We start from the raw sequence: 19,574 nt of genomic DNA, 5'->3' as shown, positions 1-19,574 counted from the left end.
CCCAGCTGCTTTGCAGGAAAATAAATGTCCTGGGTACTGCTACTAAGTTTCTTCAAAGCAATTTGTGAAGGGAGAGGAAAACGTTCCAGATGCTCCAGAGCTCCAGAGGCAGTAGGAAATGTACATCATGCCTTGCCAGGAAAACAGACATAAAGTAAAACTCTAAAGGGTCTCCAGGAAAGATTCCAGCCAGGATGACCCACGAACCCATGAAGCAAATTAGAAGCTCTGTTTCTAATTTTTGACAACAGGGATATTATAGAGTTTGCCAGTGCTTGCCTGTGAAATCATTACCATCTTGCAATATATTCTTGGATCTGAGACTTCCTTAATAGTGGATGGAGTAAGTGGTCAACTATGAGTTTGAGACAATGGGAAATGTTTCCCTTTCCACTTGTAACTGAAATTCTGTCACTGGAAATTCCCATCTTCGGATTTAGCTCTTTAGCAAGAGCTGACAATAAAACACTAATGCTATTTAGAGGGCTATCCAGTGTTGGTATTGGCTAACATTCTGAGGAGATTGCCCTCCGCTGGTGCTTTAACTGAGAGGAGAAATTAAAATAAGTGTCAGAGCTGACTGAGAACCCAAAGAACCAAAGGCTCCAAAGGTCAACAGGGAGGACGACCAAGAACACCATGCATCTCCTCCACAGTTCTCTCTAGAGATGGCCATCCGTGGGCCTCCTTTTAAAAACATGAAACGTAGACTTGCTTCACCTCTAGCAGATATTTCCTGCAGACACCTTGCTCAACAGTATCTCCATTTCACTAACAAACTCTCCAACAGTCCTGCGGGTACCATTCCACTTCGTAGTGAAATAACGGGGCCACAAAGAAACACCTGCCTAAAACTGCAGGGATCATCAGAAGCAGAAACAACTACAAAATTCCCAATCCACTGAGCAAGAATGTCCCAAAGGACAGGAAGTGTTGGCATAATGTTCAAGTTCTGTTACTAGCCCTTCCTTTTCAACTGGCTCTCTAGGCATACCAGTTTATGAAGAAATAGAGCTCCCATTGTGTATGTACATACAACAGTATGGGGAGTCATTTTGTTTTTAATTTCTTTGTGATAAACAAAAATAGCCATGCCTACTTCAATGTGAAGTAATACCACATTTCTTTTTTCACTGTGGGTTTGTCTACTGTCATCAGTTGGGTGATTTTTCTTTTAATGGACTGGCACAGAGAGTCTTGTATTTGACTCACTGGAACTGACAGTATTTTCTTTGGTTGAGAACCAAATGGAAAACTATGCTTAGTTTCTGAGACACAAGAGCTCTATTTTGAGAGGGAATCCGACACCAAGGGACATAACTGGTTCTCAGGCAATCTTGAGTGAGATAAGTCTTTTTCTTAAGTTCCCAAGTTCCCCCAAAATTAAACTTCTTTAATGTTTGAGCTAGTGTGAAATGTGTGAGGTACCTCCTCCTTCCAGCAGCCTCTTCAGCTGAAAGGGCAAAAGAAAGAAGACTAAGTGTGTAGCTGCCTCTTAGAGAATATGCAAGAAAATCAGGAGAGCGATACATGACAAATACAGAGGAAGTTGAGGGAATTAGGATTCTCACATCAGAAAAAAAGAAATCCGTGTAAATGAAAAAATTTTAAATATATTTTATTGACTTTTTACAGAGAGGAAGGAAGAGGGATAGAGAGCTAGAAACATCGATGAGAGAGTAACATCGATCAGCTGCCTCCTGCACACCCCCTACTGGGGATGTGCTCAGAACCAAGGTACATGCCCTTGACCAGAATTGAACCTGGGACCCTTCAGTCCACAGGCTGACGCTCTATCCACTGAGCCAAACTGGTCAGAGCTGTAAATGAGAATTCAATTCTTAGTTTCCTCACAGATTAAAACAACTATAGCAATGACAACAATGAGAACCTTCTTATGATTAGAAAAAACACAAATGGGCATGTGGGACAAAGAGTGTTCCAGAGTCCTGGGAAGCTCCTCAGGAGAGGCAATGTGAGGGTCCTGGGTAACAGGACCATGTGGAAGAAGGAGATGGTTGTTAGATCTTGGTGGGCACTCCCCCAGAACAAATGAACAAACAAACAAACAACAAACAGCCATTGGGGTATATTAATCTTTGATTATGTAAGGAACTAGTAGCCCATTGCAGGAAGATTCCTGCAATAGGGCTTCCTGCTGCGCTCTCCCCTGCCCCGCCTGTTTCTCTTCCTTCTCCCCCGCCTCGCCTGCTTCTCTTCCTTCTCCCCGCTCTGCCTGCTTCTCTTCCCTCTCCCCACCCTGCCTGCTTCTCTTCCCTCTCCCTGCCCCACCTGCTTCTCTTCCTTCTCCCCTGCCCTGCTTGCTTGCTTCTCCGCAGCTTCGCTCCTTTCTGCAGCACTTGGCATCTTTCTACGATGTCTTGATATGCAAATTAACCGCCATCTTGGTTGGGTTAATTTGCATATTCACCCTGATTGGCTGGTGGGCATGGCTTGGGCGTAGCAAAGGTGCAGTCAATTTGCATATTGCTCTTTTATTAGGTAGGATAAATATCTGCAGGATGTCGTCTGATTTTCTGTAATAAGGGCAGAACACACATGACAACATCTGAATTGCCGTCATGTAACAAAATTATGCAATGAGGAAAGTGTAACTGGAAGTTAGATGAGAACTCATCGTATCTCTCTTTCAAGTGAGGTGCCAATGCACTAGGGCTCAGATACCCAACAAAATATAAAACAGATCCCCACATGCACAGTTTACCAAAAAAAAAAAAAAAATTATCAGAATTGATTATGTAACTCCTGAGCCCTTTTACTTATTTTGAAAATTCAAAAGAATGGACATAGGGGACGGAAAGAGAAATAGTGAAGTGATTATGTGGAGACAGCAGTTGTTATGCCTTGAGTGTGCCCACCCAAAAAAAGGGTGGAGGGAAAGAAAGAGCCTCCTCTGGCTTCTCAGGCTCAACAGGGCCTTCCATAGGACCAGTTGATTATCTGGAAATGGGTTTTGCTCAGTCAGGAAATGCAGAGGAGTGGTTCCTCCTTGTCAAGGAGAAAGATGAAACAGTCCAAAGAGGGAAGATTGAGGTGGTACCACAATCGGCCTGCGTGCTCTAGTAAGGGGCACATAAACATTCCTGAGGAGCAGATGTGAGAGTTTGCATTGAGTCCTATATACTGGGGAGCAGCCTGGAGGGGCTCAAGGAGCAAGATGCTGGAGATTAAATCCATCAGAACCATCTCCTGACTTCTCTTTGGTTATGATGATGGGAGGAAAGACATCTTGGCTCTGGAAACTAAAACAAATGTGAAAGATTAAAGTAAGACTTGAAAAAGAAGGAAATACTGGTAACTTGCCCAGCCAGCGTGGCTCAGTGGTTGAGCATTGACTTACAAACCAGGAGGTCACAGTTCGATTCCCGGTCAGGGTACATGCTCAGGTTGCAGGCTTGATCCCCAGTGGGGGCGTGCAGGAGGCAGCTGATCCATGATTCTCTTTCATCATTGATGTTTCTATCTCTCTATCCTTTATCCTTCCTCTCTCTGAAATCAATAAAAACATATATATTTTTAAAAAGAAGGAAATAACTTGATCTTAACCAAGCAAGAGGAAGAAAAATCAGTTTCAAACTTTAATGTAAGATTCTCTACTAGTGACAGAAATAGAAATTAAGAGTTTTGAAGAAAAATCAGCTGTCAGAGAGGTAGAAAATATGATAGAGCTCTTGAGAAAAGAGAATGCTCCTGGAACAGATGGACGCACCTCTGAGCTTTATAAAGCATTAACTAGCTGTTTAAATAAGGCCTTAGCAGATGTTTTCAATGTAATTTTGGAGGTGAAATAAAAAAAAAAAAAACAAAGTCCAAGGCACAAGGGGAATTAATATCACAAATAAGAGACATCTTGAATTCGGAGTGCAAGTTATTATAAAAAGTTTTTCCTTTTTTTTAAAAGGCTAGCTAGCCATAGTATTAGTGAAATTGGAGCACATTACCGTAATCTGCAATTAAATTAATGTATACAGGTATCCCCGGCTTTTTAAACAATTCTCATATGCCACTTCGCTTTTACAAAAGACCTACATTAGGAGATTCTATTTTCTAATAATGTTGGTTTGAAATATCTTATCCCCTCCCCAATTCTTAATTTATAAATATTAAAAACCTACAGAAAAAAACGAAAAGTCAAAAGACCTATATTAGTGCCTGGTTTTGCTAAGCAAAAGAAATCCGACAGGATTTTCACTTTTACTAAAAATAGACAAAAAGCTAAAGTACCATTCAGCATTGGTCTTGCAGTGCGCTGTTGTGGGGGAGGTGTCACCCCAGCAGAGAGAGCCGCACCGCCACACTCCTTCCCAGGGACCACACTCAACATTTCAGCATCAAGCCACCATAGCTTTGGATTGTGTCTGTGGGCATCCGTGCTTCATCTCCATTTGTTCTGCGCATTAGCAAGATGTGTCCAAAGGTATTTGCTTCACGCTATCTCAGTTTACGAAAGGTTTCATAGGAACACTATTTTGGATAGTGAGGGAAACCTGGATTGCAGTATTAACCTTTAAAAAGTAGAGCCATATTTAGCCCTGGCCAGTTGCTCAGTGGGTGGAGTGTGAGCCAGCCTGAGGACCAAAGGGTCCTGGCTTAGATTACTGGTCAAGGGCACATACTTCCCTGCCTGAGGGAGGCAACCAATCAATGTGTCTTTCTCACATCAATGTCTCTCTCTTTCTCAAAAAATCAATGGAAAGTCCTGGCTGGTGTGGCGCAGTGGCACATGAGTGAGGCAACCAATCCATGTCTCTTTCTCCCTCCCTCCATCCTTTTTGCTCTCCCTAAAAAAAAAAAAAAAAAAATCAATGGAAAAATGTCCTCTAGGGTTTGGCTTGGTTTTGTTGGGAGAGGGGGGTAGGGGGAGGAATCAAATCAATGGAAAAAATATCCTTCTTGGGTGAGGATTTTTTTAAAAAGTAGAGCCCTATTCAAAGACTAGCTCACAGTGGCAGAAACATGATACATACAGCTATGCATCAGAGACCAAAAAGCTGAGCAAACATTATATCTGCACTGCTATATGTATATGAGGTTTGCTTTTGTAATAGTACCCCGTTTGCAATGAATAATGAATAAATTCATTAGGAAGGAGATAATTCACAAAGAAAGGAAAAGATGCTCATAGGTCTGTGTTAAATGTATTGGTATCTCACGCCATATACTAACCGCTCAGCCCATTCACTTCAACACCGTGACTACATATCATCATTTAGGAAGGAAGGAGAGAAGGACTGGGGAGAGGGGAGGCTAGATAGCATCTATGCCTGTAAAATCTAGGTGTATGTAAGTGAGAAGTGATGTGGAATAATCCAGGGATGAAAGTCATAAAAAAATGTAAGGCTAAAAGAAAGAATTAACCTATTTAAATAGTCAGCTTTCACAGAACTTCCTTTATTCAGTGGGACATTAAATCCAGCATAATTTAGAATGTGGGTTTTTGCACCTAAATAATAACCCAGGATCTGTAATTTCTAAGGTTCATTTTCCTCCATCTGCAAAATGAGAATAAAAACAGCACCCACAAAGGGTTGCTATAATAATTAAATCAGATATGGCAAACAACGTGCATTTATCATAGTGTGTGGTACTAACAAGAATGCAACAAATGTTTTCCATTATTATTATTGTTACGAGGGGCCCGGTGCACGAAATTCATGCACTGGGGTGGGGGAGTCCCTCAGCCCAGCCTGCCCCCTCTCACAGACTGGGAGCCCTCAGGGGATATCCTACTGACAGCTTAGGACATGGGGAGCGGGCTTAAGCTGCAGTCTGGCCTCCCTCTGCAGGAGGCGACCAGGCTGATCAGGGGAAGGCGCCAGCCCCATCCCCTGCTGCTACAGCCACTGCCAGCCACCACAGCCACCAAGGTGTTTTCATCAACATGGACTCCAGTTCCTTCACCATGAAAAAATGACAACTTTCTTAGGCATTTTCAAGATGTGTCTTTCATAGGATATGACATTTCTTTCTTTCTTTCTTATCCTCACCTGAGGATATATTTCTATTGATTTTTAGAGAGAGAGGGAGAGATAGAGAGAAACATCAGTGTGAGAGGGACAATTTGATTGGTTGCCTCCTGCATGAGTCCTGACCTGGGCCCCGGCCAAGGAGGAGGCTGCAACCTAAGTACATGCCCTTGATCAGAATCGAACCCAGACCCTGCAGTCGGCAGGCTGAGGCTCTATCCACTGAGCCAAACCAGCTCAGACAGGATATGACATTTCTTAGCCCTCCAGCAGTGGACCTTCATTTTTTTCCTCCAGGAGTGAGGTGGAAAAACCCTAGATTACCTTTTTGGATTCTTATTACCCAAGTTACCAAGAATACTGCAAGTGGTGGCATACAGGGAGCTTAGCCAATGAGCGGTCAGAAAAGGTGTTTCCTCTGCAGCTCATGCGCAGAGGCAGGACTGCTGGCAAGCCAAGGCTGGCATATCCCCTGTCTCCAGGCCTGCTCAAGTCTCCGCTGTGGCTTGGGCAGGGCCCCCCGGCTCTAATCAAGTCTCTGCTATAGCTTGGGCAGGGCCCTCCCCCTGCCCCTGGCTCTGCTCAGACCCTGCTCAAGCCTCTGCCACCTCGCCCCCGGCCGCTCGGAGCCAAGGCAGCTCAGGGCCTACATGTGGGCCTACAGGGCACCTGCATATGCAAATTAACCCACTATCTTTGTTGGGTTAATTTGCATACTCACGCCTGATTGGCTGATGGGCGTTGTGGAGGTATGGTCAATTTGCATATTTCTCTTTGACTAGTATAGGTTATTTTTATTACCATTATTGAACTAGCTTACATTGATGGAACTTATTTACTTTACTGTCTAGATCTATCTATTACCTGACCTCTCAGGCACCTTGTGTGCATGGCACTACATAATTTATCATCAATCAATACATTCAACAAGTAGTTATTGAACATCAATTCTGTGACAAACATGTACTAGGGATACAACAGGGTTGGTAAGTAGTGCTGGTTTCTGCCTTCATAGAGCTCAAAGTTTGGAAGAAGAATTACTCTAGAAATGTGATGCTATTGGGAACATTTTTGCCATCAGAAACATTTCAGAAGAATTCTTCCAAGACTCACATTGGGTCAAATAATTCACAAAATGGGTAAGAAGACCTTACTTTTAGGAAAACTAGAAGGGAAAAAAAATGAACCTGAAACACATGAGCCTGAAACAGATTGGAACATTTATCTGATCTTTTGAATTAATTTAACTCTCATGCCCACAAGCCTTGCTATTCCACACTTGGTTTTTCTGATGGTTCCACTCCTCTTTACCTTCACTGTTGCTCTTCTAGTTTTTTCTTATCATCTCCAGCATGAGTCTATTCTTATAGAATCTGGAGTGAGTTTCTGATATCCTGGCTCAGTGTGCTCTATCATTCCTCCCACCTCCCCTGACAGAGTCTTTCATGGAGTTTCTAGTCATCTGGGTCCCCTGTTTAAAACTCTACAACACTTTCCATTGCCCACATGGCTTTCCATAGCAAACAAAAACTGGTCATGAATACAGAGGTTGCACAAAATCAGCTGAGTAAATGCTGTCCCCAACTGTAGGTAGGCAGTTTGATCTTAATAAAGAAGTCAGAAGACTGGATGATTTGCTTCTTGTCAGCTATGTGACTTTAGGCAAGTTGCTTAAACCTCTTCTTGCCTCAGTTTCCCAGTTGCAGTGAATTACTCTTATTATGTCAGGTCCTGCCTTTTCTCTTGCCTTTTCTCTGCCTCTCACCTCTCTGTTTTTCCACATGCTTGTCCCTCTGCCCAAAATACCCTGTCTCCTCTGTTGGACTCCTCTAGTGTTATCATGGTTCCTCAGACCTTGATTTTAGGAATCATAATGGTTTGTCATAGTTTTTTTTTTTTCTTTTTGTATCCATCTCTCCACTGAACCACAAGCTCCTTGTGAGCAAGTTTAATACTTTATATTTTGGTGTAATATTGCATAACTCAAAGTACATGCTCAATGAAGAAGTATATATTTTTTCACATGTGTTATTTTATCTGACATTTATAGAAACTGTACCTTTCAGAGACTACGTGAGATTAGGAGAGTTATTTCTGGACTTTTGTCCCATTGTCAATTGGTAAAACCAAAGAAAAGAAATATTCAGAAGCAAAAGTGCAAGGTCATGTAAATAGAAATAGTACAAGTTGTTACTTACATTCTTGCATTGTCTTCAGATTCTCTCTTCTTTTTACTAGTCCATGGGACTTCTGGGTATAAGGATATGAAACAAGAGAAACTGATTAAATAATAAAAGTAATTAATACAGCAAGAAAGCAGAAGAGATTTTCAGATGTAACCCAATAAATAAATCTAGATCATGACTCTCCATTTGTTAGTCACTCCTCAAGAAATGTATTCCCAAAGGGTAATTTTCTACATTGTTTTCCATCCTCAAACCCAGCAAAAAAAATATTTCATAATTTATTATTTACTTACAAGTTAAAACCTTTATTCTTTTGCTATTTATAATCCTCAACTTTAAATTTCCAAAATGTCCTCAAGTATTAAATCCAGGTAGCACATTGCCTATAGAACTCATGCTTGGTGATCCCGGGGTGACCCAAACAGGGAAAACAATATTGCTTTAAGCTACATCAGCTCTCCACAGTGTCACTGGTCATGGGTAGCGGCAAATTCATGAGCGGCATTGTGGGAGGCAATGAATGGCTGGCCAGATGGTGCCTGTCAGAAGGTGTTGACTCCTTAGACAACTGGGACTGTTTCCTGGGACTAAATGAGAGGTGTAGCAGAAACGGATTGCATCTCAATCACACAGAAGCTGACGGATTCACTGTAAAGAAAATAACCACCTAGCCAGGCATATTTTTTTCTCTTCTGATTTTGTTTGTTTGTTTTACATAGTAGACATGGAGGAGGGGCTAAATGAAAATATAATATTCATGTGAGGCAAAAGTTTCCATTTCAAAATGCCATTAGGGGAAGCTGTATGTTTATTTCATTTTACATGAAGATATGTATGTCCTCCGCTAGTAAAACTCAGAGCCATTAAAATTTTGCACTGGCCGGGCAGCCTCCTAGTGAGCAAGGTTGGCTGCTCAGGGTACTGATTCTCCCTCACCTCCCCCTTTACCCGTGTTTAATCTCTTTGGGGCTCTCTCCTTTTGGTTACCATAGCCACCCCAGGCTGACCCCCAGGAATGCGTGCTCTCCCTTTAATATTCTGGGTCATTCCTGGCTAAAAACTCTTTTCTTAGTGTCTCTTAGCTTAGCTGATACTGACTGGAATACTTAAGTCTTTATTCTGGATTAAAGTACAAGGCTGGCAGGGGCACAGCAAATGGAGAAAATGGGCAAGGGGAGGAGTAAGGGGCACTGACACGCTATGACTCTGTGTCTAGGAGCTTTCCATGTCTAGGAGCTATTTCACTTTATCCTCACATCAATCATAGCAAGATTTTATCATTCATGCTTTATAAGTGGTGCAACAAGACTCAGAGGATTTAGTCACTTGCCCAAAATCAACTGTTGGTAAATGACCCAGCAGGAATTCAAACCCAGGTGTGCTTGGCCCTACAAGGTACAGCTGACTCACATCAAGGGCCGGCTCATTCAGAGCATCAAAGGACAACTCTACGTCACCTGGGTTTCCTAACTCCCTACGGCCAACCTGTCTCTGTGGGGAGAGTGCTTCTGCCTTCCAAAGGGAATCACCCTCCCACTGTCTGGCTCACTTCATGGGCCAGGCCAAGAGAGACATCCCGCAGCCCACCTGGACTTAACTCTCTGGCTTCGGGCTGTCCAGCCCGAGACACTCCTTTCAAGACATCCGGTTCTCACTCAAATCCAGTAGGATTCTGACCTTTACAAACAGAACATAACGCAGTAGTGCCTTATCACCACATGACCTTCCACATGCCCTCCACACAAGAGTTACACACAAATACAGTCATGGAGAGTGTCTCCCCCACAGACAATATCATATCATTTTCTGGTGAAGGTACTCGGTACAGAGAGGAAAAGGAATGCAGTAGAAACCATTGCGAGCACACAGGTTACAGAAAGAGCAGGCTGGGGTCTGATCATGAAAATCAGCCCCTTTCCTCTTTATCTAGTAAGGTCCTGCTCATTTCCAAAGGCACGGCACAGACTCTTCCTCATGAAGCTTTTTCTGATGTCTTCGTGTAGTCCAAATTTACCCATTTTCTAATCGCACAATGTTTTGTTTATACTTTCACTAGATGCCCAGTGCACAAAATTCTTGCACGAGGGGCCGGGGTCCTCAGCCCGGCCTGCACCCTCCCCAGTCCGGGACCCCTCGGGGGATGTCCAACTGCCAGTTTAGGCCCAGCAGTTGGACATCCCTCTCGCAATCTGGGACCTCTGGCTCTTAATCACTCACCTGCCTGCCTGATCACCCTAACCACTCTGCATGCCAACCTGACCGCCCCTAACTACTCTCCCCTGCTGGCCTGATCACCCTAACTGCTCACCCCTGCCAGCCTGATTGCCCTAACTGCTCTCCTCTGCTGGCCTGAACCCCCTAACTGCTTTCCCCTGCCAGCCTGATTGCCCTAACTGCTCTCCCCTGCTGGCCTGAACCCCCTAACTGCTCTTGCCTGCCAACCTGATCCCCCTAAATGCTTTCTGCTACTGGCCTGATCCCCCTAACTGCTCTCCCCCGCTGGCCTGATCACCCCTAACTACCTCTGCCTTGGCCCCGCCAACGTGGCTTTGTCCGGAAGGACGTCCAGAAGACGTCTGGAAGATGTCTGGTCTAATTAGCATATTACCCTTTTATTAGTATAGATTATTGACCTAAAATTATGCTGCCTGTGGTATAATTAGTGTATAAAACACCCCTAGTTTTCCACCCCTAGTCCAGTGAAAGCTCTGTGTGAGCAAGGAGTGGGCCTTTTCTCAGGCAGTTCTTGAGGGACATTAGAAGCAGTAAAAGTGGTAATAATACTAACAGTAATGGCCACCAGTGACTGCACCACCCATGCCACCCTTAATATAAGAAATATTAGCCCTATTTTATAGATGTAAAAGTTAAACAACATACCCAACGTCACGCAACCGTATCTGGCTTCATTCTTACATCTGACTAATTCCCAGAGGATATGTTTTTTTTTGCAGTTACTACTAAATCTTTTCTGAAAGAGTAAGAATAGTAAACCACCAGTTTCCCAATTTTGCTTTATAAACAGCTCAGAGTAAAACAGGCAGAATAGGTTTGTTGCTGTTTTTACAATCTAATATGGCCCACCTAAGTAATTGCAATTTCACAGGCTTGTATTCCCAAGAGGCATCAATAGCTCAAACATAAAAATGTATATATATTGAGAATACAAAAATAAATATAAGAATAGGTAGAGATACCAAAAGGCAAAACTTTCAGATGCAAAATAAATAAATCCTGGGGTGATAATGTACAGCATGGTGACCATAGTTAACAATATTGTATTGTATATTTGAAAGTTGCTAAGAGAATAGATCTTAAAAGTTCTCATCACACACATAAAAAAAAGTTTTTAGCTATGTGTGATGATGGATGTTAACTACATGTATTATGACAATGATTTTACAATATAAACATACTAGAGGCCCGGTGCACGAAATTCGTGGGCTGAGGGGTTGGGGGTGTCCCTCAGCCCAGCCTGCACCCTCTCGCAGTCTGGGAGCCCTCAGGGGAGTGGGCCTAAGCCATCAGTCGGACATCCTTAGGGCTGCCGCAGAGGCGGGAGAAGCTCCCACCACTGCCGCTGCGCTCGTCAGCCATGAGCCCGGCTCAGGGCTTCTGGCTGAGTGGAGCTTCCTCCTGTGGGAATGCACTAACCACCAGGGGGCAACTCCTGCATTGAGCATCTGCCCCCTGGTGGTCAGTGCGCATCATAACGACCAGTCATTCCACTGTTCAGCCGATTTGCATATTAGCCTTTTATTATATAGGATAACAAATCATTATGCTGTACACCTGAAAGTAATACAATGTTATATGTCAGTTATATCTCAATCAGAAAGCATAAATATGCATAATAAATACTTCTGCCACAATTTAGGTGGTCCCTCTTACATTGAAGGTACTCTTTTACTTCACAGCAAGTTAGCTGACTTGCTACTTACTACTCCGTAAGTCTCTGTGTCAACTTCCATAGACACTCTGTAGTTATCAAATCCTATGGAAAGGGGTAAAACAAATCAGAGAATGTTCTGCTATCTATATTAGTATGTAATAAGCAATGTAAATTCAGTATTGTCATTTTTAATAGAATGAGAAGTCTTTGGGGGGGAAATAATTCTTCATGCCTTGGCTAATCAAGCTTTATGGCATTATGAACAATAGCTGCTGCCAGAGGTGAGGGCTGTGAATATTAAATGACTTCCATGCTAGAATATGTAGACTTATCCCAGCTGTTGGATATAAAGACGGCTCCTGCTCCACTGAGTCAGAGACAAGTCTTATACCAGGTGGTAATGTTAATCAGACATGAACAGACAAACAATAAGGAATATAAAACTACCATCATTGATGGTGAGGAAATCAGAAGAAAGAAAAATAAAGTTAAGAAAGTCACACTAGCACACACACAGAGGCACATACTTGGGAGAGGAATAAAAGAGTTATCCTGTTCAATCTATTGTATAGGGCAACTGGTGTCTTACATAACCAATAAAATAACGGGCTAACAACAGTGTTAATCACAATCAATGTAAGGCTAAAAATGTTTTCCCTCATTTGACTAATTAACTAATCAAATTAGTTTGTTCTAACAAATGATCTTGGGTTATTAATTATTAACTGTGTTAGGTTCCTGTCGGGGGAAACAAGGAAATCCTAAAAGATAGTTCTTTCCCTCAAGCTTCCCAGAGTCTCTTTCATTGCACACCTATTAAATGCTTACCCTGTGGCATGCCCTCATCCCACCACCCACCGCCCCCCCAGTGTCTTGTGTCCATTGGTTGTGCTTATATGCATGCAAACAAGTCCTTTGGATGATCTCTTTCCCTCCCTCCCCAACACTCCCTTGCTTTCCCACTGTAATTTGACAGTCTGTTCGGTGCTTTACTGCCTCTGTATCTATCTTTTTGTTCATCAGGTTATAATGTTCTTTATTTTCCATAAATGAGTGAGATCATGTGGTATGCGACAGGGGGTAGGGGAGGCTGGGGGAAGGTCAATGGAGAAAAAAAAAAAAAGGAGATATATGAACTACTACATGTAATACTTTAAACAATAAACAATAAATAAATAAATAAATAAATAAATAAATAAATAAATAAATAAATAAATTCTTACCCTGTGCCCGGCACTGTTCCTATATTTCTGTCGCACTAGACCAAGAAATGCTTGCGTGTGGAAGCACACTGACATGTAAGAAAACCATTATGAGGCAGCAGGTCAGCACTGATCAAGAGGGTGGCCCTTGGGAAGCTTCCCGGAAAAGATATTGATTGAAATTATCTTGATTAGTGAGTAAACACTATGCATTTGAGGCAACATGGGCATGAGACCATATGCCACGGTTAGAAAACAATAAGAGAATCCGAGTGGTGGAACAGCTGTGTCTTTAAGAAGATGGAAGTTCAGGAAGCTGGAAGGCGGCAGGGGCTGGGCATGAAGGGTCTCCGTGCTGGGATCTGGAACTTGGACTTCACCCCATTGGGGATGGAGGGATACTAAGGAACAAAACACATGCACAGAAAAATATAACCAAAAGCATAAGGGAGTAAAATATGAAGAACTAATATTAAGAGCTAAAGGTTCAGAGGACCTGTCTTGAAGGCTGAATAAGCAGAAATGAGAAGACCACATGCTGCAGACACAACAACCATTCCTAACTCTTTTCTCTTGCTTACATCCTACTATGAAGACAAAAATCAGGATATTGGCTTTCTAGCCTCCTTTAGAGCAGAGGTTTGGCCATGTGATCCTGACCAGTTCAATGAGCTTAAGTGAATGTCTGCTGGGGCTTCTCACAGACACAAGCACAAAGGGGTTGCAACAGCTACTTAACAAAGGAAAGGCTTAAGCAAGCTTTCTCTCCCCCCCTACCACTCCCCATTTTCTGCCTTTGAAAAGGCCCTGTATCTTGTGAATTTTGACACTGCAATGGCCAATTTAGGATCATGAGAGAAGGCTCAGAAGGCTCAGGGCCTTCTGTTTCCTAAATTGAGACCATCCCATCAAATATATCATTCCTGCTTGAATGTATTTATTCTAGTGAACAGACCAACCCTAACCATCCAATCACTACCATTTATTTTCTAAGGTACGTATACAAAACTTCATTTTGCTACATCATCAGGTTCAACAGAGTAAGAAAAAACAAAAAGCTAGAGGACAGATACATGGGGACTAGAGTGAAGTCCTGTATGGGGTTCATGTTCAGACGGCCAAGCCATATAATTTAATGAAATTGGCACTGGTACTTGCTTTGTTTTTATAATTAGATGAGCAGATTAGATTAACTACAATAAAAGGATGCTGACTGGAAGTTGGGACCTAGAACCAAATTCATTCTCTAGGGTTGAGGACATGTTTTGAGCACAGATGCCCATAGATAAGGACCCAGGAGACATCCAAACCTCCTGTGTTCTTCTCCTGTATATTTTATACCTCCCTTTCCATATAATTGTATTTTGCTTCTGGGTTACAGAGATAATAGGACCCATCTCTTTACTAGTCAGGGATAACAGGGATTATTAGCAAGGTGAGACTTGGACACCAGGTGCTAACCAGAAATCCATAATTAGGTTCCAGGTCAGAGTACCAATAGCAAGTGTAACTTTTAGGTTTGTTAAATCTAATGTCACGGAACCTTGACTTTCTAAAGTCAGGGCTAGTTCTAAACACAGGGAGGCCGTATGCCTCCTACTGGGGGACGGCTGGTGAAGCTGTAGGGGAAGGTAACTGCTCATCGGGAGATGAGACAGGATCTGATAGGCCTGTTTCCATTTGGTAAAATAATGACCTTAAATCTCTAATTTTACTGACTCCTGACTGTTTTTTCCTGCAATTCTAAAACTCAATGCAGAGATGTGCCAAAGAGTAGAGCTACATAAACCAGGGATTTTTCTGTACTTACATTTTAGTGAGGGACCATTAGAAATAACCTCCCCCTATCCTTCCCCTCCCAAATAAATTCCAATGTATATCAGACTCCTGGGGAGATATTGAGTAAGACAGTGATTAATTAAAAAACAAAAACTATTACCTAACTAGCTCCAGATCAGTTCAATTTATACACTATTTAAAAATATCTGTAAGCATTATATTACTCATGATATAACAAAGTCATACTCAACTAATATCATGCCAAATTTGTAAAGCCATTTTGTAATACCTTCTTGTATTGCTTGTATTATTACATGCTTTGTTGTTGTTGTTGTTGTTGTTTGTATGATTGCTAATTGTTACACAGTTCTCTACTGGGGTTTTGAGTCCCTTAATGTATCTCTTAGAGATTCCTAGTCTCACAGCTTCTTAAATGACAACAAAGCTAAAGCAGAAGGAAATACAGTATCAAACCCCTGCTGGTGTTATTCTATGTAGCTTGTTAAGAATGGAAACACTGTGTTTACCCATTTGCATATCAACTCCAACCTGTTCAGGAATATCAATTGATTTCCATAGCTGCTCTCCTCTTTGTTTTTCTGAAAGTAAGCATGCCAATGTTGCATGCGGATGAGCTAGTATCCTCTCACCCATGCACACAGAGGAATTGTACTAATCATTGAACTTCAATCTGTCTGGGAAACAGGTATTTTTTTTTATTAGATGATTTGAGAGCAGGTGTAAAGTTTTCTATTAATAAAACAAATGACAAATCAATACAAAATTTCATTTAGTACTAATGTGTTTTTAATAAGTTTATTTTGACAAGTATATAGTTGGGCTATCATCACTGATTCTGATTACATTGATCACCAAATGAGATGCTGGAATGTGGAATGCATTATTAGCTCACTATCCTATTTCAAGGGCTTAAATTTTGATAATCAGAATAAAATAATTTAAGTGCCTTGTAACTGTCAATGTCTGATCTACAAATAGAATATGTACCTGAAAATACATTCTAAACAAATTACAGGATAAAATCTCAATAAACCGGTAGCTTATATCTGCTGGAAAAGAATCCAACAAAAGAAGCACTAAGGGATTAAAAAGTACAAATTGGTTGTTACAGAATAGTCATGGGGATGTAAAGTACAGCATAGGGAATATAGTCAATAATATTCTAAAAACTATATAGGGTGTCAGATGGGTATGAGATTTAATGGGATGATCACTTCGTAAGCTATATAATGTCTAATCACTGGGGTGTACACCTGAAACTAATATAATATTGTATGCAACTGTAATTGAAAAATAAAAACAATTAAAACTAGAAGCACTAAAATACATAATTTCCAAATTTTTATGAGAATGCACTCCTTTCATAATATTGGCTTTAAGAATACAAAAAGGAATGAAAATCACACACATAGACGCCTTTCTAGGGAATGGGCTGCTAGCAAATTTGTCCTGATAGGCAATTTGTTCCACCCCACTGTCTACTTATTCAGTTCATGTTTTTCTTGGTATTGAAAAAACTTTTCAAAAATGTTTCCTCACCTTGCAAGTGATGGTCTGACCTCCGAGTAACTCAGATTCCACAAAATGCAAGTCATTTGAGCAAAACAACCATTACTGAGAATGTTACCTGGTCAGGTAATTCAACAACTTAATGTCAGCAGTGCTCAGTCAGGAATGAAACCTTTCTCAACTTAAATGAATTTTTCAAATGCTACATTCAGTTTGACACACAGATAGTTCCTGTGACAGGCTTATTACTGTATTTTTAATATGAGTTAAAGGTACAAAACCGCAGAAGAAGTCATTTTCTTGAAAGTAAATGCAGAACAAGACATTATTTGTTATCAAAGGATATGAAATGTGTTGAAAAACTTACAAAGAAAACTGATGCTGTGGGAAATTCTAAGTACATTTCCGATTGACAACCGAAAATATAAGAAAAATGCCTGGTACATGTTTTTGGAGAATGTTCATGCAAGATAACAGACTTTGAATATAAACAACTATTTAGAAAACATTTTTAATTACTTAAAAGGATATCTGTTCTTTTATAAGTGTGTGAATTTGTGAAGTAACTACTGGTAATTATCTGAGGGGGTATACTAGTAGTTATTGAGCTGGCCTACAAAACTATGCATCCTTCCAAAGACACTTTACTTTTATTGACAAAAATACAAAATGGAAAAGGTAATATACTGTATGGAATCTAACTCAATCACAGAACAGTATGCACTATATAACATATTTAGCACTTCTTTTGGTGAATTTTTTTTCCCCAGCAGATAGACACTTCAGCAAAGAGATAATAATAATATCTAACATTTGGTGAATTCTTGGTATTTCCCAATAACTATTCTAAGGAGTAATGTTTTATATTAGTTCATGGAATATTTACACTTGGAAATGGTATTTTTCATCTGACTTTATCAGAATTTATTAAATTGTATGATTGACTTCCTTGACCACCCCTCCCTAAATCTATATAAAAAATATTTATGTGACAATGTGAACACTTTTTAAATGTGCCTTTCATGGAGCAAACTAACTTTCAAAGTTATCATTAATAGGAGGGTAAATGTTGTTATCAAATATTCCTTGGTACTATTCAAATCCTACTTGTCATCTTTTTTCCGAATGGTCATTGCTCTATATTACTACACAGCACATTTTGTCAAATTATTTCAAATATCTATGCTTTGCATTATTTATTCTATTTATTGTCACAAGGTAGGGTCTGTCTAAAAATGTCTATCTACTGCATTTGAATGTCATGTTTTCTCCAAAGCTAAAAGCTCCTGGAAGATAGGGTCAGCTTTAATTTACTTTCATTTTCCTGGGACCCAGACAGTGCTAGGCACACTGTAGGTGTTTCTGTTGCTTTGCAGTCCATTAAGCAACAATGCTTAAAACGAATTTTCCTCACCTTAGGATGCAGTCTAATAAGCTTGGGAGAGCCTCAGGTGTGAGGTAATATTAAAGTGCAAGGTGCCTGCTCAGGTGGTCAATAGAAGGAAACAGGACTCTGCTCCTTCCCTGAGAAGGTTCAATAGAAGCATCTTTAGTAGGGCAACAACCAGTTTCTAAGTACAGTATAAAAGGACCTTCCTTCCTGCCCTGACAAAAAGTACATGGAATTAAGAAAAGTCAAGCGTGCACAACACTACATGGCACACCCAGGCCCTGCTCCGGCTCATGGCTAAGTAGGTAACTTCAGGCACCTCCATCTAGCTGGCCCAGGCTCATTTTCCCTTTTGTAAATTTGTAATGACCTCAGAGGTTTTAATGAAGCAATGTAAATAGAGCATTTCCTCTCTTTGTAAGCGCTCAATCGATGACAGCTATTATTATTATTACCTCTCAGTAGCCTATTGGTAGAGCAAAATGCAGTGGATGTTTTGTTTAACAGAGGACTGTTTAGCAGATGGCTTTGTCAATGAAGGAGAGACAGAGGGCCTCTCTCAAACTGAGAAATGGCTGAACCAAAGACAATGATGGCTGGATTACTTTCACCCGGTGAATCTGTAGGACACACCCTCCAAATACGTAGTATTTGCAAAGCAGCTTTTCTTGTCCAGTGGGAAGAGAGTCTTTTTCTGAGCTGGTGGGCATCTTGCCAGCTCCTTTTCTAGTGGCTCCAGGCTGATGTGAGCCCCGCAGGTACCAGCCCAGGTTCAGCTTTGGCTGCGGTGACCTTGTGCCTCCTCCCAAAAGCTTGTAGGGTAGGGGATTCCCTCCATTCTCCTGGTGAAGCCATACGTAGCTCAGGAGTTGGAGTTAGAGGTGGACATTCCCGGGAGAGAGCAAGGAGGTGAAGGTCACAGCCCAGAAGGAATAGGATGGGTGTGGCCCCAGGTTTCTGCCTTCCATGGCTGAATTGTGGTGTCACTCACCTCCCTAAGCCTCAGTTTCCTCATCGAGGCACATTTACCATCATAACACTTGCCTTGCCTATTTCAAAATGTTATTTGAAATCAGAAATCAAATGTTATTTGATTTTGGAAATGTTTCTTCAAGACACTGCTTAAGAAGTATACAAGAGCTGTGACTCTCAGGCTCCTTGGGGGTCTCAGACAAGTCATTGGACTCGGCTTGTCTGGGAAATAGACACAACTCCATCGCTGGATTCGTGTGAGATATGAAAATACAAATGCGCTCAGCCTTCTGCAAATGCCAAGGTCAGCACAAGGAAGTACATTAATTATTTAAATGTTCCTCCCAAGAACGCACCCCAGGTTGATGTCTAAGGCACAGTGAAAGAGCCAGAAATCTTTCTATTGCCATACAGAGAAGCAGAGTCAAGCTGTCGCTCTTCCTGACCCCTCCTGGCCACATCTTTGGTGCTTTCTCTACTCCCACACTTTTTACCTTTAATTCGTGTTGAACTCAAAGTTTTGCCATTTCTTGCTCCCTCTTTTTTCCTTAGGCTGTTTTTCCCCCCCTAACAGACTCTCCAAACCCTACACTGTAGAATTAGAGAGACAAACCGTTCTCCAGAGGACTGAGCTCT

The 19,574-nt window shown here is 41.4% G+C and overlaps 1 long non-coding RNA gene across 3 annotated transcripts in view; it reads right to left on the bottom strand.

Moving 5' to 3' along the window:
* Positions 1-13,651, bottom strand: part of LOC114233181 (uncharacterized) — a 61,028-nt gene extending 47,377 nt beyond the window's left edge. For 2 of the 3 annotated variants that reach the window (XR_008556942.1, XR_008556943.1), the window contains exons 1-3: positions 13,289-13,651; positions 12,115-12,167; positions 8,186-8,237 (exon numbers count right to left, since the gene is read on the bottom strand). This is a non-coding gene — a long non-coding RNA (uncharacterized LOC114233181). Of the gene's footprint in view, positions 1-5,428; positions 5,514-8,185; positions 8,238-12,114; positions 12,168-13,288 lie in introns of those variants that run through there. The other variant, XR_003619327.2, reaches the window with a different exon arrangement.
* Between the last annotated feature and the right edge of the window lie 5,923 nt (positions 13,652-19,574).

The sequence above is a fragment of the Eptesicus fuscus genome, chromosome 9 (genome assembly GCF_027574615.1).
Source record: "Eptesicus fuscus isolate TK198812 chromosome 9, DD_ASM_mEF_20220401, whole genome shotgun sequence".
Lineage (NCBI taxonomy): Eukaryota > Metazoa > Chordata > Mammalia > Chiroptera > Vespertilionidae > Eptesicus > Eptesicus fuscus.
Note: the sequence above shows the minus strand (reverse complement) of the source record. Positions and strands in the feature narration are given on the sequence as shown.